At 37.3% G+C, this 23,921-nt stretch overlaps 1 pseudogene; it reads left to right on the top strand.

Annotated features, from left to right (window-relative positions):
- LOC147530807 (alkane hydroxylase MAH1 pseudogene) lies at nt 1-1,599 on the top strand (annotated as a pseudogene).
- Nucleotides 1,600-23,921: the final 22,322 nt, after the last annotated feature.

Raw genomic sequence — 23,921 nt, 5'->3', positions numbered from 1 at the left:
ACCTACCTACTACTCAGTTGTAAAAATATGGAAATATTCCAGTCTCTTCAACTATCTTCTTTGCCAAAACTAAATGAATGGATTCTTCTTACTTGTTTAGTTTTCCTCTGTTTTCTTTCTTTAGGTTGCTACTTCAAAAAACAGAGTCAAGCCATAGATTATTGGCTTTTCCTTGGAACCCTTCCGTCTATACTGTTGAACTCAACCCGTTTCCCGGAATGGGCAACCGAAGTTTTCAGTTCATCACTTGGCAGCAGTGGTTCTTTCTTTGTAGATGGACCCATTTTTTCAAAGCTTAGGTATTTTGTTACTTGTCACCCTCAAAACATAGAATACATACTTAGAACCAACTTCAATAATTTTCCAAAAGGGCCCGGTTTCAAAGAAATCTTCGACTTACTAGGTGATGGGATATTCAATATTGATTCTGATCCATGGAAGGTACAGAGAAGAATGGCTCATGCAGCTTTTGCATCAGGAACATTCAAAACCCTAGTTGCTAATATGAGCTTTAAAGTGGTGAAAGAACACTTGGTCCCATTTTTAGTTCATGCAGCTGAAAATGGGTCAACAATTGATTTACAAGATGTTTGTTCAAGATTTGCACTTGATTGTAACATATGCACTATATTTGGAAGGCATGAAAAATCTCTCTCTATAGACCTTCCTTATAATGAGTTTGGTGAGGCTGCTGAGAATGCACAAGTAGCTCAACTCTATCGGCACACAATGCCTACATTCCTATGGAAGTTATTACGTTTTTTCAATGTTGGTAGAGAAAGGAAGTTATCAAAAGCTCAAATAACACTAGACGTTATCATTCAAAACTATATTTCTCAAAAGAAAGAAGATTTGCGTGACGGAGTACAATCAGTTGACCTTTTATCTTACTATGTAAAATCAAATGAAGAGATGTCTATAAGTGATGATAAGTCGCTTAGAGATACCATGCTGAATTTATTTTTAGCTGGAAAGGATACAATTGCATCTGGTCTCATTTGGTTTTTCTGGTTAGTTTCCAAAACACCTTCAGTCGAGATGAAGATCTTAGAAGAATTGAAGCTTCTATTGTGCTCGAAGAATATAACAGAAGATGAAATGGAATCCAAATGGCCATGGGTATTTGAATCTGGTGATTTAAAAGGGCTAGTTTACTTACAAGCATCCTTATGTGAATCACTAAGATTGTATCCTCCACTTCCCATGAACAGCAAATCAGTTATAGAGGAAGATGTACTGCCCGACGGGACTTTGGTGAAACCAGGAATGCAAGTGATACTATCTTTCTATTCCGCCGGGAGAATGCCATGGATTTGGGGAGAAGATTGTTTGGAGTTCAAGCCTAGCAGATGGTTAGATGATCATGGTAAGTTAAGTTTCAAAGCATTGGCGAAGTTCTTCACATTTAACGCTGGACCAAGGAGTTGCATAGGTAAGGATATGTCTTTTACACAAATGAAGTCGGCTGCGGCAGCTGTGCTCTTTAACTTTCATATTGAAGTAGTACAGGGTCACCATGTTTGCCTAAAACCATTCATAAACCTTCAGATGAAGAATGGATTGAATGTAAAACTTAAAAAGAGAAGTATGAAGAGTTAATATTATAATATATATATATATATTAATAATTTTTATTATATTTATATATACTAGATCCTGTCTATGAGTATATATATATATTACATGTAGTCGCCATTATATATATGTATACTAGGTCCTGTCGATGAATATACTATGAAAAACCTTTCATATATACATTTGTGTTTGTGATTCGTGAATCTGTTTTTTTTTTTATCCACACTGTTTGTTCAACTCATCCATGGAAATTGAATCTGAGACAGTGACTTTCTTCACTAATCGAGTTATTTAATGACACACAAGATCGCAACCGGTGACATCACAAACAAATTGGTGACTCTAATAGGGTACTTGTATAATGATGCTTGGGGTTCAAAATTGGGACCGTTAACTAAATTCACTATTTGGTTATAGTTGGTCTTGGGCCAGTTTTGGCAAGCTTATAAAAGACAAAGTTCATTGGAACTGAAGGTATGTAAAAGGAAATGGAGGGAGAAACGATAAAGTGGTTTTAGTGAATGAAAGTTGCTCAAGAAACAAAATTTCTTTTGCTATTGCACTCCCTTATGGGGATTCCGCGGCAGTTTAAGAGATTTTTGTTCTTCGGTTCTGGTAATGGAACAGACACGCGGTAATGGAACAGGCACGCGGTATGAGCAAGGCCGGCCCTAGGCCCAAAGCAGGCAATATGGGCCACCACATTAAAGGTGCCACATTACCGCATTTATTTTAATTTCGTAAGTAGATTTGAAAGGCTCCTACCTATTTTAAAACAAGAGAAGGCCCTATTTTAGAACAAGAGGGGCTACATTTTAAGACAAGACATTTTGAAGGCCCCGACATAGTCCAACCCACCTCTTGTTGACTCATTTAGAGACTTAAAACCCTAGTTTTGGCGGCCCCAAATTATATTTCCCTCTCCTTGCCTTCTTCCCAAATTTATCTACAACCCAACATTTTCCAAGTTTCAACCCAACCCACGGTGACACGTCTCTCTCTAGTTTCCCAAATCATCTCTCTAGTTTCTTAATAAACATTACTGTTTTTCCTTTTAATAAATCTGGGAAAAGCATGTATATAATATTTACTTGTATGTTTAAAGTGATTAAATCAAACCAAAGGTAGTTCAAGAATTATTGTTCGTGTATACAGTAGTACTATGGCACATACATTATGAAACTTGACAGAAGAGTATTCACGCTCCAAAAAAAATTTTCATTTTTCTATATCTACTCTGCTACTTGTTTGACTTAGAAATTTTCCTTTAAATTTTTTTACTCCTCACTTCTTTCACACTCCTCCACTTCATCTCCCTCTTTCTTCCACCTCATATATTTTTCTTCATTTATGTTGCCGCTAGAGGGTTGGTTGGCTACCTTCACTGAAATTTTAAATAAATCTTTCTTCTCCCCTTCCCTTGACCACCACTACTATCATCTCTTATCTTTCTTTTAACAGAATGAGATTATGAGAATGATAGTTGATCACAAATTAGGAGTTAGAACAAAAGTAACCATTTCGTAAATAACGTAAACAAATACAAAGAATACACCTTAACTCTTACTTTTGCAAAATAAATTATTGCTCGTAATTATTTTTGAGTGAAATAATTGAAAAAGATAGCTACTCAGTTCAACAACTTTCGGTGTTTTACAAGATTTACTATGAAATGACATACGAAATGGTAGTTAAAGTGTCCTTGTAAGTTATGAGGAAGCTAAAGCAAACGAACGTGGTGCAGTCAAAAAGTGGTTGAAGAACACGCGAAGATTGTGCCTCTGAACTAGATAGAATATATTCATCAAGATAGGAAGACAAATTCCTCGTAGGATCTAGGTGAAGGGAATCAACTGATCATGACCTATTTCCAAACAACTGCATATCAAGAATTTACTGTCAAGTGGGTCTAAAAACTACTACACCCATTTTAAATGTTACAATCATACAAATTTAAGCAAATAATAAATATTTTACTGATAAAATTAATAACATAAATAATTGATACTAAGAGATTCAATAATTTAAGATTATACACATTTTCATATTTCTATAATTCGTATATTCATAATTGATCTCTACGAATTTTCATTGCTTGGAAGTTCCTTATAACAATCTCATTATCATTCTCCATAGATATATCATTTTCTATGTATTTCAAGAGCACTTTAACAGTAACAACTGAAAATGCATGGTCGTGCTCAAATGGATTAAAAGTTAATCATTTGTTTTGACATTTTGTTATCTAGATCAAGAAAGTCTTAAAGGTATGACGTATCAGACGAGATATGATTAGACATGCGAATCGAGCATTGCACTTGTTCTAAGTACAATTGGGAGACTGAAGGATATGTCCTTTCGATCGGAAGGATATGTCCTACTTTTGAAGGAGTGTCCTTCGACCAAGATGGAAATGCGTGCAATTTGTAGAATATGATAACGATGACCTTATCCGGAAGATCATCTAGTCCGGTAAATTAGAGATCGTAATGTTTAGGTGAAAGCTAACTCCGATCCTCGGATCACTTTTGTAATCCACGGCTAACACAAACCGGATCCTATAACAGGTAACACCAAAGTGGTGACTTCAGTGGAGAGAATTGACTAGAGGTAACTTGGAAAATAGACGGATTAAATCCAATTTGATAGGCCCAAAAGGTTCGGAACCCAGACAAAGATAGAAAGAACCAGATCCGAAAAGAAAGCCCGGAACAAGTTAAAGGGGTCGACCATGTGATGGCCGACTGGAACAATGTGTCGCCCAGGCCAAGCCCACTAAGGGGCTGATCTTGCCGGCCATAGAAAAGGGAAACCCTAGATGGAAATTCCTTCCATTTGGGAATCCCAGTTAAAAAGGGTTTTTGGCTTATCTTTCCTGTGGTCCATATTGAATCCTACTTTGAATACTATTCTAACTTTAGGGTTTCTATATAAGGTCTAAATAGAGAAAACAAAATGTTTGGAACTTTCTCAAGAGAAAATCAAGCTCTACAACATCAAATAGAAAGGGATTTTAGAGAAAAAACTCTCAATCTATCTATCTATCTAGTCAAGAAGAAAGGAGTTCTTCTTCTCAACCTTCAATAAGGTCCTAGATGACATTAAATAAGGGAGTTCAAGTCAACCTACTCGGTGTCTCAAGTAGAGGAGCTATACTTTGAAGCGCTTTATATTCCGAAGAGGCATTGGATTCTAGTTCGAGGGAAAACGATCAAGGTAATCTTCTTTCCGTTTCTAGTTCATCTTTAGTTCGTACACGTGATCCTGGTAACTAGTGTTAGACGTATAAGACATCTGAGGTTACACTTACAACACTAGGTGACACCAAAACCCAACAATAAGGAATCTCTCCAATTTTGTCCATGAGAGTTCATGACGTTGCATCTTTTGAAGAACTCTCATGGTGGGTTATCCAGTGTACCATACACCCATGTAATTGACTTGAATACTAATATTCCTATTGCCCATAAAACAACACTATCAATCAATCTCACATGCTAGTTTTCTTAAGCCATTTGTTGTCCACTACTGACCTGGACTAGGAATATAATAAGGAAATAATTCCAAGTTCACTTAATAGGGTTCCATTTATCATATTAAGCATCTGGTAAACCTATTGGGAATATTTCATTATTTTGGACCGTTGTTTAATTACTAAATCAATTTTAAACGACGAAATAAACTACTTTATCTTTTATAACAAGAGTTTGTAAATTTGAGGTTTTCCGCGTAACTCCTTACATACTTAATTTAGCAGTCTAAGCTTTTCTACAAAATGCTTAATGCCTGTTACCTTTGTATCACTTTCATCCTTGGTCTAAGATGATAGTTTAGTTTATAGATCCAATCTATGTGAATTTTGCTGGTTATCACCCTAATTAAAGGATAATAACCTTTAGTATTTCTATAATATATTAAGGCTTCTCAAACTTTAACTGCTTTCTTTTATTTGTAAAGTTTGCAACAGTCCTCAGCCAGGAATCTTTCCAACTTACTATTTTTTTAAGTCAAGATCGAAGTCTTAGTCTAGAAGTTTGCAACATATGGCCTTCTTCACCAGTTTTATTTCCCCACTTTATACGGAAAACTAATCCCAAGTTCTTCCCATGTACTTTGTCATGTTCTTTAGTTGTGGTCCAGATTAACTTATGTGGATTTGATTGGTGACGACTATATATACTCTAAGTATTTGAGATGTCTAGGAGAACGCTAATCATGTCCCACATGACCGTTCTTTTGCCCGAGCAAAATCATTTTTCTCATGCATGCTCGCTCATCAGGTCTTTCAGACGCTTAATATTACTGATCTGTGTGCCATGAGTTGTGGGTAGAAATACTTTATCTTGAATTAGTCTTGTCACCTTTTTGAGTTGTCCTTATAGATCTTTGATGCCCAAAATCATTTAACCTTTGTTTGTGTGGTCCTTTCAATGAGTAAGTTCTAAACTGTTTTCAACATCACAATGTTGTTTTCAACATCAGAATGTTGTTCTAAATCTTTAGTATGCCTTCTACATACCGGACCAAGAAAACTGGGTCACTCCCACTAACCTTCTTAAACTTGCTAAAATTCAAAATTTCTCTTCACTCTCCAAGAAATTATCTTTTGATTACCTTATTGAATCGATGATTCCAACTCCTAAGTGTCTGCTTCAATTCAGAAATTGATTTCTGAAGCTTGCATTCGTCACTAGCTTTTGTAGAGTTAACTTTCTTCAGAACTGTGTCACGTACACATTCCGTTTAAGAAAGTTGGTTCTGAGTTTATTTGCTAATGTGTGACCATTATGGACTTAAGCATCGTGACACGAGAGATGGTATTTTTAAAGACATATGATGAATTTTGCGATCTTTATCCTCTAGTCTTGCTTTGGGTAACACTAATACTTCCATTCTTGTCTCTTTTTCACTTTCAAAAACCTATTTGCTTCCAACATGAATAACCCTGTCAGGCAAATACATCAAGTTCCAAACTTGATATCAGACATGGATTCCATTTCTAATCTTACAGCTCCAAGCCAATTTTCAGAGTTTGGTTCTGTCATATAAAGCTCATTGTTTTTTTAGTAGGATTTTAGCCCTCTGAGACAAATCTATGAGCCTTCGAGGCATACGAGGGGTTTGAACAACTATAAAGATATTTTCAAACTCTTCAGGAATTTTCCGAGGAGATACCTTTAATTGCTAAAGAGTTCTCTTGTTGCTCGTATCTAATCTTGTCAATATTTATGAACAAATTTGAAGAGATTCTAAAACTCTTTGAAGACAGGTCTTTAGATGTCTTTTGCACCGCATAGCTCCCCTGGAAAACGGTGCGGAAAGCCGATGCTAATTCGTCAAAAGAGTGTGTAGATCCTGCTTCAAGGGCTTGATGCCAAGCCTGTGTGGGTCCCTTTAGGACTGAAGCTAAGACTAGGCGCCACACAGATAGGTCTGTTAGTGAGACGTTGTTGCTTAGAAATATGCTAGGGTCTCCGGTCTCGTCGTAATTGTCGAGGTTGGGGCACTTGAAGCTCTTTGGCCTTGGGGTCTCCAATATTTTAACACTCAGAGGTGGCAAACTTATCTGTGTCCTCGTTGGGGCATTCTTTTTTTCGAAGAGTGTGACCAGCTCTGCCACTTGATGTAGGAGCACGTCACCCATGGTTGGGTCGTGAGAAACCTCGAATCCGCCCTAGGGGTTCGGGATGTATGGCGATGCGAGTCCAGAAGTCCTGCTTGATCTTCTTCTCTTTCCTTATACAGCTGTGCAAGGGCCTCTTTTCGGTCCTCATCGCGATGTGATGTGAAAGCGTTGGACGGTGTATGAAACAACTTTTGAGAGAGGCTCTTTACTAATCCATATTTTCTCCAATCGCTCGCTTCCTTAAAACCGAATTTGCCTCCACTTTAGCTTTGCACAGGTACTCGCAAAGGCTTTGTATGTTTTCATCGTCGCGAAGCTTCTATGCTTTGAGGCGCTCTACCTTTGTCATTAATTCCTTTTGAGGGGAGTGTCTAGCATCTTGCTCATTGGGAGTATCCTCTTGCAAAGTCATTGCTGGAGCAGAAAAATAGTAAAGGTAATCTTGAAAAACCTGAGTAAGAATTAAAGTTACCGAATTGATGATATTGCTGGAGTCGACCCTCCTTCTAGCGCCAATTGCTGATGTAAAAAAAACGTTAGTCCCGATTCTCAGTCAGGAAATAAAGACTTGATGCTGAATCAAATATGAATGGTTGATATCCCGTCTAGATGGGTGATACTGCTCCTCTTAGCTCCCGCTCCTTAGCCTAAAAACCTTCGTGGAAAACTTACAAAGAGTTCGGAAACCTTTCTGATGCTCAAGACAATCAAATTGTCCTTTGCAGTTAAAGTATTGAGTATTGATTGATCCTTAGAGAACGTACCTTGTTGAAGGTGATGTGATGCCTTTTTATAGGCTGCTTTGGACCGACTGTGATAGATGGTGTGGATTAAACAGTTTTGATCCATCGTTCGGGATTAAGACAATTTTTGATAGTTAGGGTTTTCGTTTGAATTTATCTCGTATCTTTGATATTTAGAAGTTTCCTTGTTCAAGGATCCTTCGTAGATTCCTGTCGAGTTGATAGATCTCCTAAGAGATGTTTCCTCCTTCTTTAAGCCCAAGTTAATCAAACACTTAAGATCCTAATCGACTGAGATCTATAGGAAGATTTGGATTAAGTCGGTAAGCGTGTAACGCACGTTTTCCTTCTTTGGAAGCCGAAGTTAATCAAACACTTAAGATTTTAACCGACTGAGATCTATGAGAAGATTTGGGATTAAGTCGGTAAGCGTGCGACACACTTCTGCCTTCCCATGTTCAGGGTGTAAGGCATCGACCTCCCTTACGTGGACCCCCAACTCTCCTTCGAATCCAAACACAGATTTGGTTGTGTTTGAGGCAGGGTTGAAGCTCCTTAGATGATCTTGTCGGCCTCCCGATTCTGGGCTTAAGTGGCAGACCTCTTTTGGCCTCTGCGGTCCTGTTTCCTCGAGACGGGTTGACCCGTTGGGCTTTCAGTCTTCTCTTGACTTCTTGATGTTAGTCAATGGATGAACATTTTCTGTATCATCACACATGATGTGTTCTTTGAAGCAAGTTGGGAAACTATTTCTCGACTCCTTTGATGATCATCAAATTATGGATTCAAATATTCACCATTACGATATGATTAAAGGGCTTACATTTTTTGTCATGATGATTCTTTGCTAAATTTTGTACTCATTTGAACTTTTCAACCAATTCTGACTTATATTTCATGATTTGTACGTTTCCCTACTTTTGAAGTTGCCAGTGTACATGACGAAGTAATTCTAGTTAGCACTAGTCAGTGTATTAATAGTTCTGCATACATCCATATGTATGAGTTCTATTGGTTCATTAATAATTTTTGCCTTTCGAAAAGGGTGACTTTGTCATTTTGTCCTTAAGACGATATTTATATGTGTCGTGTGATTCTAATCATCCGAACTCAAAAGTCCATTCTTTAAGAGCGTCTGCATGTTTCTTATGTCATAGCCTTCAGTATCATTGTTCACGATTTTAGTTCTCCTGGAACCTTATTTTGTCAATTTGGTACTGATTTAGAACGCAATAACGATTATTAAGTTCTAATCTAGATCAGTGTCTAAAGAAATATTGCAAGAACCCATAGCAATTGTGGCAAAGTTTGTTTTATTTGCTATTAAGAATATTTTCTTTCCTTTAGTCAAACACCAAATTCCCTTGATTCTCAAACTCTAAATATCTTTTCAGTGCTCTTCTAAACCAAGGTTTTGAATAAAACTCCTTGCAAGGTTCCTTAGTTTTGTATCATATTCCACAAGACATCATTCGTTGTATTCTATTCTCGGGGGATTTTGGTAATTGAATATGTTTCAAAGTGTTTTGTCAGAATCTTTACCTTTTCGAATTATTGCACTTTTGTTACTTTTATCTGTACGGCTAGATACTTGATGCTTGGACACGTTCATTATTTACTATTTCGGCCTGCTTCTCCAGCGTAAAGTTTATCTTCTTTTGTTTGATCTCCTTACGGTATTGCTTAACTTTAACTTATAGGAGATGACCAACGTGTCGATCCCTGGGACTCGTCGGTACTGCAGGCGAAGATGTGTCGATTATCTCTTAGGAATGTACTTAGCTCTTTTCTCTCTTCCACAGATAGCGTGTTCCTATGTAGGTTACTTCTGAAGGGGAGTCTCCGGTATGCAACAAGAAGGTTGTATCGACAGTTGTATCGGTCTCCTCAACGGGATTCGACTTGGCTGCCTTCGTAATTCCCTTGCCCCTCAATTGGCTTGCCTTCGGAGTGTGAATCGGCTTCCTCCATTATTGGATGTTGTACTCTTGCAACAATTTTTCCCGACGATAGGTTACTCAATAAGTTTTCTTTACCTATCTCCAGGACGACCACCATATCATCTAAGCCTTCTTGTAGCTCAGATGTGATAGTAGCTATGAGATCTTCTTTCAAGACATTTTTATTTTCAAAGAAAAATTTGAAATTAAAGTAAAATATTTGATTCCGCTAGAAATCGAATATAGAATTTGGGTTACTGAGTGATAGTGACTTTGCGGGACTTAGCCCTTCTTCTTGGAATTAGTCAAGATGTTGAGACGACTATGTTGAATATCGTTTTGCTCTTCACTATCTGGGGACAAAACCTGCAAGAAACTCGAGAACCTCTCCGACGCTCAAGACTGTCAGATTGCCCTTGCAGTTAAAATATTGAGTATTGAGTGATACTGAGTTGAGTAATTGGACATTTGGTTGATCGTCAACTTGAGACTTAGCTTGTAATCTTTGTGGAAGTTACATTTGTGCTTGTGCCTTCTTCGAGGCGAGTTCATTACCTTTTGTAGGCATCTTTGTTGAAAGGCAGTGTTGATGAGGCGAATGAGATCCACCGTGTTGCATTGAAACCCTCTTTGGGATTATCCAGTATATTTGATTAACAAAAGTTACCTGGTTCAAGGATACTGGATTGATCGTCAACTTGAGACTTAGCTTGTAATCTTTGTGTAAGTGACATTTGTGCTTGTGCCTTCTTCGAGGCGAGTTCATTACCTTTTGTAGGCTTCTTTGTCGAAAGGCGGTGTTGATGAGGCGAATGAGATCCACCGTGTTGCATTGAAACCCGATTTGAGATTATCCTGTATATTTGATTAACAAAAGTTACCTTGTTCAATGATACTAGATAGATCGTGTTTCCGATCTTGTAGATTCTGTAGGAGAAGTCTCCTCCTTGCGGAACTCTTGAATCACAAGTTTCATAAATACTTAAGGTACTTACTGGTCGGGATATTTGATAGCATTCGGGATTAAGTCGGTAAAACATTAGGCACGCTTCAACCTCCCCACATTTCAGAATTGAGGTATTGACCCTACCTACACGGACTTGGTTATATTTGAGATAAAGCATGGCTTAGGCGCCTAGGACGATCATACTAACGCCCCAGTCCTAGGCTTGAGTAGCGACCACTTTCGAGTTCGACCTCCCTGTTGACTTGATATGGGTTTACCCATTGGACTTTTGGTATTTTCTTGACTTATTGATCGTAGTTAACTGATGACCATTTTTTTTATCACCTAGGGCAAGGTTCTTTTTGCTCCAAATGTAGAGGAGTATTTATAACGCCTTATAAAAGTGTTGGCCGTTATAACATATTATATTTTATGATGACGTTTTTCATTTTAAGTCGTAACTAATAATATCTGCCATCTTTTTTTCATGTAAAAGACCGAGAGAATCAGTTGTTTTTGTAGCTTTTACTACTACTAGATTTTGCTTATGTTACAAATGTGACTATTCATTATCTAAATTCAATCTAAATTATCATGCAACTCAAGTTCAGTCATTAACCTACATTCAATCTGATATGATCGTACAACTGAAATTCTCAAGCATATAAACAATAAAATTCATTCATTCACAACAAAAGTTCATATAACATTCATTAATAAATTTGTGTTCCTATACCATGCATTAGTGTCTTGAGATTAATCAAAATTTTAACACCCATGTCTACAATGAACTCGTCACACTTTCCCTTCTCATCTGCAAGTTCTTAACAAAGCCAGATATAAGTAAAAGAAACACCCAAAGACCAACGGGTTAACCTGTTTCAAGTCATAAGCGAGGTGAATCCGAACAAAACAATCACTTAAGCCCGAACTTCGAGGTTGACATGGGTGTCCTAAGTGCCTTAAGACATGCTCTGGCTCTGAATACAACTGGGTCTGCTTTCGTCATAGCTCTGCTATGGATCCTGAAGCAATAAGGGAGGTCTGCAAAATCTGGGCCGATACCTTAAATCCCAAAATATGGAAGGTTGAGATTTTCTCAACTTAAGCCCTAATAGAATCTAGGGTTCAGGGCGGAGAAATACTTAGAATCTTAGTAAGTTGGAAAATCTTTCAATATGAAATCTCCAAGATCGGCAGTAAAATCTATTAAATACGAATTATGTGTCAACAAGGAAACTTAACCTTCTTATGGGCGCAAAAGCGTGGTCTCATTTAAACCGGTGATTTACCCTCATCTCATCTCAGCCACTCGTCAGCAATCCGCTATTAGAGCCTATATAAAGCAACAGGTCCCAGCCCTAACTAGGGCACCGAAGGTTCACTCTCTAAACGCAGACCTTCAATTCAATTTGTTTAACTGCAAAAACACGCGTCAGAGAGGTTTTCGAATTTTTTGCTGGTTTTTTCCCAGAACAAGTGATCATTTGGTTCATCGAGTCTTCATATCCTAGCTAAAGCCATTTTTAGACAATTCAGGGGCGTGGGAGAGGGGGTGCGACCGGTGCGGTCGCACAGGGCCCCTCTCCATATAAGGGCCCCATTTTAGTTATCTCAAAGCTTTTTTGATATAAAATGTAGAGCGTTGGAAACATGCGAGGAAACGTCAGTAGCTTAGATGGTCGGGAACATAATCACGCCCCCGCGAGGTCTCGTGTTCGAGTCCCCTCGTACACAAGCTAAAATCATTTTTTTCACATGTTTTTATAGGATATGATACTTAAGGGCACCCAACCCAATATATATGGCCCATATTATTACATTTTAACTATTCTAAAGGCATCTCCAATCTCTTTCTCTATTTGTGCTTTAATATTTTATCTAACTTTATCTCTATGAGGCTATGTTTCTCATTTCTTTTCACTCTCTACTATTGTCTTTATTTTTCTTTGTTTCTCTTTCTCTTTAAAATACAATAGGATTGCATGTCTTTTTCAATAATTTCTTAGGCAAAAGGTATTGGCTTTACGTGTTGAATTGGGTTCTCCAAGTTATAATTATTTGCTATATTCTTCTTTAATTCATATAATTGCATCTTTCAAATATTCATATTGTGTTCTTGGACTTATTTACGTACATTAAATATAATTTAAATATTCTTACTAGTGTTATGCAATTCATTTTTTACATAATGTATTTTAGTCATGATAATTCTTCAGTTAATTTTAGCTATTTACTAATATATAGCATGTAAATATTTTTCGGTTCTTACATTATATGAAGGGCCCCGGTTTAAAGTTCGCACCGGGCCACCAAAATCTCAGCCACGCCACTATTAGACATCATCAAATTAGCGCCGGAAAGAGGGCTGACTCCAGCAAACCCTATCAATGTTCGACATATCGAGCCATAATGCTCGACTTCATGCAGAATCTACCCGCTCGCTTTCGTTTGAAACTACTTCAAACTCACCATGTCCAAGGAAGAAGATTTCACAGTGAAAGTCGCTCAAAGGAAGAATATAGATAGAGTGCAAAAAATATACAACTCTTGCAGTCCACTCTTCTGAAAGTTTAGGAGGAAGTAGACCTGCTAGAAAAATCCAAGGAGATGGAAAAGAATAAACAGTCAGTCAAATCCTTGGCCAGAAATCTGTTTGCCGCTCTGGAGAGCACATCTACGTCCCTTGTCAGTAACGACAAAAGCACAGAGAAAAGAGATCAGATTTTTGTATAATTAGTTTATAAATTAGACATTTAGGCTCTTACTATATTGTACATGAGGAAATATTTTCTTTGTGGTATCTCACTTTTAGCGCTATGGCATCCACGCCAAAGTTTTCATTTTGAAAATTTTAGCTAGACACTTAAGATTGAGGTACATAATTAAAAAGCTATTGTGTTCTAACTAAGAATTTGTACTATATGATCAATTGGTAGTAACTTTGGATCTGGCCGAGCTAGTTGAAAATCTTAGTTCCACCCTTGCTTATAAATTAAGACTTGAACAAGTCTACTAAAATACACATGTTGGTTAAACAACCCAAAGAAGAATGTATAACAGATGTAGTTGAGTATACATGTCATAACAGTTGAAAGAAATAAATACACTTGATATTTCTTTTTCATGTGGGTACATGGTAGTTCTGGGTATTTATGAGATCACTTGTCTACAACTCAGGAAGTCCCTTTCTCACTTATAGTTTTTTCTTGAAGTATTTATGAGATCACTCGCGTCACAACTCTGGCTTTCCTTTTCTTTCTTTTGCTTGAAGTATTTATGAGATCACGGGTGCTAGAAACCCATGGTTTCGATTCTCTCTTCTCTTTTTATATGGCTGAGTGATATGTCATTATGGTTCATGTCCAATTGTCCATTCTTTTTCAAACATGATCCCTCTCTTCCGTGTTTGTGCTGCAGTAAATTTGAGGTAAAATATCCTCTTGAACTCAGAAGGCGTGTTTACATCCAAGTTATATGACTTTTTAGACAAGAAAATAATATACATGCTTATGTTATTATGTAATTAACAGAAATAGCAGCCCATAGTGACAAGGCCATTTTGGTCTTTTTCACAGTTTTTGTCGAACTGAAAAGACCAAAATGGCCGTGTCCGCTGTGGAGGAGTGCACTTGGGAGTATGCACCAGGGAGTCGCTAATTCATTTTCCCTATCTCAGACAGTTACACGAAAACACCTTTCTTCTTTAGACTAGACATATATCATGGAACTATTCTCTCTCTCTACTTAATGTTTGTAGAGACAACGATCTCTTTGAGAAATTTCCACACATGTTTATGTTCTAAAAAGGCCCTTATAAAGAACTCCAGAAGTCAGAGTCATATTCGAAAAAAAATTCCTTATTGGCCACATAAACCCTAATAAGGTGGCCTGCCAGATCCACCCCTTATATGGATGGGCCTAGCTGGCCCCTATAGCATGGTCAGCCATGCTGTTAGAAGTGACTCGAATATGGATTGGTATCGAACCCGGTTTACAACCTGCCAACCCGCTTACAAGAATTTTGGACCCGTTAGCAGAGCTGGTTGCTGAGACAGGGCTGGTATGCGGAATCAGTGCTCTGAGGCAGAGCTGGACTCCGAGACAGAGCTGGAATGCGGAAGATAGGCTTATGTCGGTGGTTAGTGTAATTTGTGTATAATGGCGGTCTTATAGAGAGAGTCATAGTGAGGCGGTGGGATTATAGTTTAGTGGCTATATAACTAAACCCTAAGGAGATATCAGTAGCACAATCTCACGAAATCTCTTGAGTAAACTTGTTTGCTTATCATAGTGGAAATCATCGTGCCGTCATCGCCGTGGAGTAGGTCTCACCAACCGAACCATGTAAATCTCTGTATTCTATTCTTGATTGTTATTGTTCTTTACTATTCCTATTGCTTCTGCTTGATTACTCGTATTGATCACATTAAACCCCGATTAGCATAACACATGCCTTGGCCGACCCTCTCTGGCCGGGCATTATGCCCGACTCTTTACCCCTTTGTCTAGGGCTTTCTCCATCTTTGCATTTGGCCTTTTGAACATATATATGGATCTAATCCACCCTTTTATGCTCATCCCTCTAGTCATATCTTTCGACCAAACCGATAGTATTCGGTGTAACCCGATGTAGGATCCAAAAGTTAGCCGCAGATCATTTGATTGATTCAAAGATCGTAATTTATTTCTAGCTAAACACTATGATGCCTAAATCATCCAGACTTGATGATCTTCTTCACTAATTGTCATATCTAACAAATCAATCGCATTGCCACTTTGGTCAAAGGACATCTCTTTCAGTCTCCAACTTGTACTTAAAACAAGTCCATTGTTAGATTTCCATGTCCTCTCATATCGCATCTGATAAGTCATCCCTTTCAAACTTTTTTGATCCCGAGTACAACTATCAACCAAATGATTAACTATTTTAACCCGTTTGAGCATGGCCATGCATTTTTTTGTTCTCATCAAGTGGCTCTGAGATATTGTTCCTAATTCGATTAGGAGGACATAATTCATTCTTACACTGCCACTCAGCTTCATGTCTATCATGTCTTTCCCAGTGCCCACCTTTATAACCTGAAGAAAGAATAATTCGTACTGCTTTTATACCCCTATCCCTGTTCAGATCTAGATCTATGTCACTGCCATCGAAACAAAATGGGCTACCATTCATAAGAAAAGAATTCAAAAGGTTTCCAATTCCATTCTTATTTCCGGCTATTTTTGTTATTATACTTTTCGACGGGGCGTATAATGGAACCAAAGTTAGACATTCCGTAGATAAGATGAGTGAAGCTCTCATACTTTTAGGAATTTCTCCAATCTTGTCGATGAGAGTGATCTCCATCTATCTAATGTATTCTCATTGTGGGTATCCAATGTAAATTCCGAATCATACACCCACGTAGTCGACTTGAATACTCCTATTCCTATAGCCAATGAAACAGTTTTTTCTTGTCAATATCGCGTGTTAGTCTTCCTGTCCATTTGATGACATAGACTAGGGAGCGGATGACAAAATAATTCTAAGTTTACTTAATAGGATTTCATTTATCAGATCACGAATCTGATAAAGTTATTTGGAATATTTCATCATATGCGGATTGTCGCTTTAAATACTAAACCGAATTTTAAGTGACAATATCAACATTGTTTATTTATATATCGAATGTAAGTAATAAAGTACATGAACTCCATTATGAACTCGAATTCCAGTTTGTGCCATTCTCCAATGCGCTTTATACCAATGCCCCTCGTGTGGGTATTATGTTTGGCCTGAGGTAATGGTTTAGTCAACGGATCTGCCACATTGTCATCCGTATGAACCTTGCAAATGAAGACATCCTTTATTTCTATGATCCCCCTGATCGTACTTCCTCTGGATATGCTTGGATTTCTGGTGCACTATAGGTTCCGTAGCTTGAGCAATTGCTCAATTGTTATCACAATACAAAGTTATTCCCTCTTCTATGTCAGGTACAACACCAAGTTCCATTCTGAACTTTTTGATCCAAACTCGTTCCTTGGATGCTTCCGAAGCTGTTAGGTATTCTACTTCCATTGTAGAGTCTGCAACAGTGCTTTGTTTGAAACTCTATCAACTAACTACTCCTCCATTCAGACAAAAGACGTAACCACATTGTGAACTGAAATCGTCTTTGTATGTCTGGAAACTTGCATCCATAGCCTTCAATGACAAGTTTCTTTTCCTTTCCATATACCAATAATTGACACTTTGTCTTCAGGAAATTCAGAATATTCTTGGTTGTGGTCTAGTGTGTCTCTCCCGGATTGGACTGGTAACGACTACACATGCTCAAGGCCTATGAGACGTTGGGGTGAGTGCAAATCATGGCATACATGATGGATCCTATTACCGAAGCGAAAGGTATTTTGCTCATGCGTGCTTGCTCATCAGGATCCTTAGGACAGTGACTCTTGCTAAGGACAATGCCATGTGATATGGGAAGAAATCCTCTTTTGGAGTCTTTCATAGTGAACCTTTTCAGAATCTTATCTATATAAGTTTCTTGATTAAGTCAAATTATCCTTTACGATCTATATTTATAGATCTTCCTGCCCAGTACATACTCTGCTTCCCCTAGATCCTTCATTGAGAAATAACTCTGAAGCTAATATTTAACTGACGCCAACACCGGAATGTTGTTTGGAATGATCATTATGTCATTGACATACAGTACCAAGAAAACTAGGTTTCTCCCACTAACCTTCTTGTAAACAGAAGATTCTTCTGCATTCTTCAAGAAACCAAACTCTTTGATTGCCTCGTCGAATAGTATATTCCAACTCCTACTTACCTGCTTCAGTCCATAAATGGACCTCTTGTAAAGAATTTGTTTTCTACACGTGTTACTTTTCCTATTCCTTTCACTGAGGCCATAGAGAAGCTTCGACAAAATGATGAACAATAGGAAAAAAAATATAGAGAGAAATGAATAAGCTCCAAAAGGAGCGAGAAAAAGCAACCTTCGTTGCAGCAAAAGAGGTCGTAAAGCTCCTCCTGTCCCTATCGTAGGTGTGCTTTGCTGCCGCTTTCCAAACCTATATAAGCATATAAGGTTTGACATAAGGGAAGGGGATTCTTTCACACTCTCACTGAATTACTTCAATAAACTTGTATCACTTAAATGGCTTGAGTGTAGGATTGTCTAATTTGCAGGTCCCTCACCCGCCAGATCATTATCAGTCAAAGAAAGATATTTGAGAGTTACAAGATAAATTTTGTATGAAATATTCGGAAAACCACTTTCTGGCGTCATCAGACACTAAGATGACTTTTGAGAAACCATAAATGAAATATAAAGAAAATCAACCTCAATCACTAAAACACTTTGATTATATAGAATTCAGCCATTTGGTATGGATGACAACTATAAATAGTAAAATGCAATATTTGAGTGGTGACGGGAACAACTCCAATCATAAATCGTGGCCATAAATTTTCTTCAGCTTAATCTCAGCCTTCATATGTCCTAAGAGGATCTTAAATCTAATGGGTAAAACTTCTTTATCCTTTCTCGTAGGACTGGGAAAAAAGTGGTGAGAATCCGAAATCCGTTATGGACACCCGAGTCTGTTAGAGGCCATGGGTATCCGAATCCCAAAGGCGGGATAAACCCGACCAATCCAGTGAAATAAATGGGTCGAGCTCGGATTTTAAAGCGCTAGCTGGCATCCCGCCGGACTCATTAATATTTTGCCCACATAACCCGCTTAATGATTTTCTCTATTTACCCCGATAATACCTATTACATTGTGTGTATGTTTGTATGTACGTATTACATGTACATATATATATATACATATATATATATATATATACTATCTATTATATAAAACGCATGATCAATTGGTAGTAACTTTGGTCTTTTTTGAGAAGGACCGTAGGATTTATCTCTAGATATTCATGATCGTCCGATTTATTTCTAATCTAATGCCTGATTTTAAATTTTAGAAAAATAACCACCCACCCACAATTCTCTCCCTCCCACGTTTTTTTCAGAACTCTCTGATGTGACACGAAAATGTCACATTTGGAGAGCCTAACTTAGACTAATTAGTCCTTTTCGAGTGTTATCAATAATAATTTTATGTGTTTTTCATGTTAGGTACCTATTTTGGAGTTAAACATGTAATTTGGAATAAAGAGAGCGAATCATCACTATCATTTCATGTGCCGAAAATGAGATAAAAATACTTCAAGCAAATCAAATGACAAGTATAGTCAATGACGAGTCCGACGGTGAAAACGGTATTCAATTCGGAGTTCGGACGGGGAAGATAGGAAAGAAAGAAGTTCGAGAGTATTCTAGTGCTTTGTGAGAATTTGAAGATGCAGAGACAAGGATGGAGGCACTCTCTTGGTTTCTAAACCAAACCCAAATCCCACACAAGCCCAAAGAAGAATGACAAGAAGAAATTATATGAGCACCCTCTCTTTATGGATTAGAGTCAACAAAGTCTAAATGGATTGACTAAGTCAATGGACTCTAGGGTTTTAGTAGTTTAGGCTACTATTCATGATCTTCAAGCTTGAAAAAGGGGGCAAGAAAGAAAAGAGAGAGAAAAAAGGAGGCTAGGGTTTGGTTCTTCATCATCAAGTTCTAGGGTTTCAAGGCAAGAGTTTGAAGAGAGGGAGCTTGAGAGAGAAGAGGCTGCCGGTTCTAGCTTGGCCGGCCAACATGGCTCGGCCGGCTAAAGCTAGGACAGGCTGGAACAGCAAGTGCTCGGGACGAAAGGTAGCAGCACCCACGGGAGCTGCTCGGAGCAAAGGGACGCGCCCACGGGAAGCATGCAGCAGCAGTCGGGAAGCACGAACAGCAGCAGCTTCCACGGGATGCTCCAGCAGCAGCAGCTCGGAGCAGCAAACAGCACGGCCATGGAAGCTTCTCGGTTGCTCGGACGTGCACGGCTGCAGCTCGGACGGTACTAGGGACGCGCGCACAGCACGGCACGGCCCGGACCTGAGTTCTCTTGCCGGATCTAGGGTTTTTGGCCGGATTTCATGCATACTTTGGCCTGATTTTTATGAGTTTTCCGGCCACCTTCTTGATCCGAAACCATGGGGCTTTTACTTCTCATGTCCTTGTCTTGCTTCCCATGTAGTTTGATTTGATTTTGGACAAGAAATTTCTAGAGAGAGAAAGCTAGGGTTAGCTTTAATGGAGGTTGTGTTCTAAATGGAGAAGATGATGGTGGTCGCTATGGGGAACCCAGAAAATTGCTAAGGGGAGATCGGCTGCAACTAAAAACTCATATTTTCCGACGATCTTAGCCTCGAACCACATCGAAAAAGGGGAATTCTCTCACCATTTCCTTTCCATTTCTTATTCAATCACCATGTTTAGCTAACTTTAGTTTGTCGATTATATGAGATGAAATGTGATGAATTCGTGACTATGTTTAATATGATTTGATGTTTTGATTATAAATTGATGTTCATTTATTTCGATTATCGTTTTGATCGTATTTTCATGTGTTTTGTCAAGCACTTCACATAGTTAGGCGACTAGACGACACTTTCGATGACTCGGGATTAACCGATTTAGACGTTTGTTTGACTAAGTATGATCTCCGGATATACATAGTACTTAGAGACATCTACTTTAGGAGTCGAATATCGATTGTACCTCGACACATCAAATCGGACTACACATAGTCGTACGTTTATCATTATGGATTCCCGGACTTCGACACCTCTCTCACTTATTTGTTGCCCGAATCGAGTCTTACGGTCTTCCGACTCTTGTTCGTTCGACTCTTCTCTCGAATCTCTCTCGCCCGTTTACATTGATTGTTTAGTTTAATTTTACTCGCTTTCTTCTCTTATTACTTATTCAATCTAAAACCCCCATTTATCTTTGTTTCCTTTCCTATTTAGTCTAAGTTAGCTAATGATACCTAGGCCGGCGAACGAGACTCCTTCGTTATCCGAACTACCTTCCTATCCTTGGATCGATCCCGACTTTGCCGGATTACTACTTGATACCTCCGCTTGGGTGTGCAACCTTTTCGGGTGCATCAAGTTTTTCCCTTAAACATCCTATAATCTCTCCACATGTTCAGAAAATTAGTTACAAACCACCCCCTAAATTCTCTTCCTTCCCACTTCCTACTTATTTTCACACGATTATCTCTCCACAAATTATGCTGTGGCGGAGGCACGGGCTATACCCTAGTTCTTATATATATATATATATATATATATATATATAGTAATTAATACATACTAGGTAAATTTTATAGGACTCCCATTTTTGTTAAAAGGTCCCCTCCTTGTGAATTCGGTACGACACCACCAAATTGTCAAGAGAACATTCGGTATTAACCTACTGAATTCTCCTGTGAATTCTACGACTCCACCAAAATTCACTCCAGTAGCCTATTTTTGTGAATTCGGTGGACTCGTACCGACTTCATAGGAAGGCTCCTTTTAACAAGGATGGGGTCCTTATAAAGCTTCCTTACATAATAATATACTTCAATACATGTATGTGCGGTGGTGAACCGTTGATGTGATGGTTGTTTGATGGTGGTGAACAAAATCACAAAATATGGTGGCAACCTGCGTAAAGTACTTCAACAAAAAAAAAAACTACGTAAAGGATATAAGAGATAGGTTAGTAAAAATATAGATTTTAAACATACTTTCATATCTTTTTAAAATATCTATATAACAAATGAGATAGGTTTTCTGCCATGTCATAACTTCTATCTATAAATCTGGAACCTTTAAATATATAAAGTAAATCTTGACCTTTCCTTACAAAAGTCTTTTAGGTTGTGTTTGATATGAGGGAAATAATTCCATGGAAATAATAGAGTTTCATGGAAAGTCTTCCACTGAATTTATTCCGTGGAAATAAGAGTTCTTTCGTTTGATAGTCATTTATTATTCCGTGGAATTACGAATTCTGTAATTTGGTTGACAACTAACTTTTACGAATATAATATTCAATTAAGAGGTTCTAGTTACTATGTAGTCAAAATGTCATTTTTTCTTGAGTTATTTCCTTTTTGGCCCCCTATTTTGTGACAAGTTTCCTTCTTGGCCCCCTATTTTCAAGTAAATGTCATAACTACCCTTCCTAATTTCAAAATAAAACTATCAAAAAAAGGGTCCGTGGGTATATGGACCAAAATAATATTCAAAAAAGGTTTATGATCCAATCTTCCCAAAACAAGGATATTTAGTCCTTTTACATTATGGACATAATAACCCATTCTTTATGAGATAACTACCTTCCATGTCCCTCCTACAAAAATCATGGGATTTTTAATTTTCCAGGGTGAATTTGGAATGTTTCTAATGTGGGCGTGATTTAGGGGATTTATAACAGCTAACGTATAAATCCGAAATTGATTTCTCTCTATCTTCTAACCGTTTTGGAAAGCAAATCTATTTCCAAATCGATTCAAAACAAAAATCGTAACCAAATCAATTTTTTCTCTCTTTACAGATTTGGAAACCAAATCAATTTTCTCTCTCTTACTATGTAAATTTTTTCGATTCAAATCAATTTTCTCTCATTTAACTTTCAGATTTGGAAATAGTATATTTTCTGGGATCAATTTAGCGTGGTTTGGGGGTTAATATACAAAACATAGATATCACTTTCTCTCACTTAACTTTCAGATTTGGAAATAGTATATTTTTCTGCGAACATTAAAGCAACATTTGTTTTCGGTTTTACTCATACATAATTACACATCGAATACAAATACGTAAATTATGTATTATTTATGACGAGGAAACCATCATTTGTCAAGTATAAAACATAATTTATCACATGTATGTGGGTCTTGTTCAATAAATTACACATAATTTCTTTTACATTACACATCCTTTACATTCTGTTACAAAAAAAAAGTACAAAATCTTCTCTGGTTCAAAAATGGTGTCCATCCATGTACTCTCCATTAGTTTCGTTGACTCACTTTGATTTGATGGTTCTCTTTGAAATTTCATCTGGTATATCAAATCTACACACATAAATACACATACATTAAAGAAAAAAAATCATATATTGTATTATAAACTACATGTACAGTTTTGTAAATTATGTATAATGTTTGCCAAATTTTGACAACATTTGAAAGTTTTGAGTAATTTGGTAAACTTAACAAGGTTACTGTTTTGGGTGAAGAGTACACGTAATGGTAAATAAATAATACATAATTTATGTGCACTTATACGTAAATTATATACATAATGGCAAGCCCATGAAGATATACGTAAATTATATATACTTTATTGTAAAGTACACGAGATTTGATAGTAAAGCGAAGTATCTCTACTAAGGAAATGAGTAGTGTTTTGGTGTTAAAGCACGGGTAATGTTCTCAAAATTACCCATAGTTTACGATAAAGTACATGTACTGTAAATTCTGTTATGAGTAACCGTACGAAAGAATAAATGTTTCATAAATCCGTACGAATTGAAAACCAGTATCTGAAGAAAAAAATGAGAATATCATTAAGCTTAAACTACAAATCCAAAGATATCTGCTATGATGATTGATTGCAATAATGACAAACTCGAGTTGAAGGATTAAACATGAAGATCAAAAACATAAATGAAATTTTAAGAGAGAGAAAGAAAATAAACATGAAACATTCGATTGTTTCTATGTATTAGTACAAAAAATCTTTAAAACTTATACTCAAAATCATATATGATCAACATTAGAGAGAGAATCTGTTATAATAAACTGAAACATAATATAAAATCGTATAAAACAGAAAGTGTTTTACCTCATTAACGATGAAGAAGATGATTTCAGCAGCTCTAATGAAGATAAACAATGGAGGTTTTTACTGCTGCAGTAATGAAGATGAAACAATGGAGGTTTGTACTGCTGCTGGTGAGTTTAATGGAGGTTTATTGGCGCTTTCGTTTTTAAAGAGAGAAAGTTTCCAGATTTCAGTTACGGAATATATTCAAGATGGAATTTACTTTGAATTTAAACGTGATTGGAGAGAGAATGTGGAGATAAAAATGAAAAAAAGATCTTTTGGATTTTAGAATGTAAATTGGATTTTATATATAAAGAAGGTTAGTATA

Source organism: Eschscholzia californica, unplaced genomic scaffold (genome assembly GCF_041429995.1).
Source record: "Eschscholzia californica isolate CP2 unplaced genomic scaffold, dmEscCali1.0.p SCAF_6, whole genome shotgun sequence".
In the NCBI taxonomy this organism is placed as follows: domain Eukaryota; kingdom Viridiplantae; phylum Streptophyta; class Magnoliopsida; order Ranunculales; family Papaveraceae; genus Eschscholzia; species Eschscholzia californica.
The sequence above is the reverse complement of the archived record's forward strand: the minus strand, read 5'-3'. Positions and strand labels throughout refer to the sequence as shown.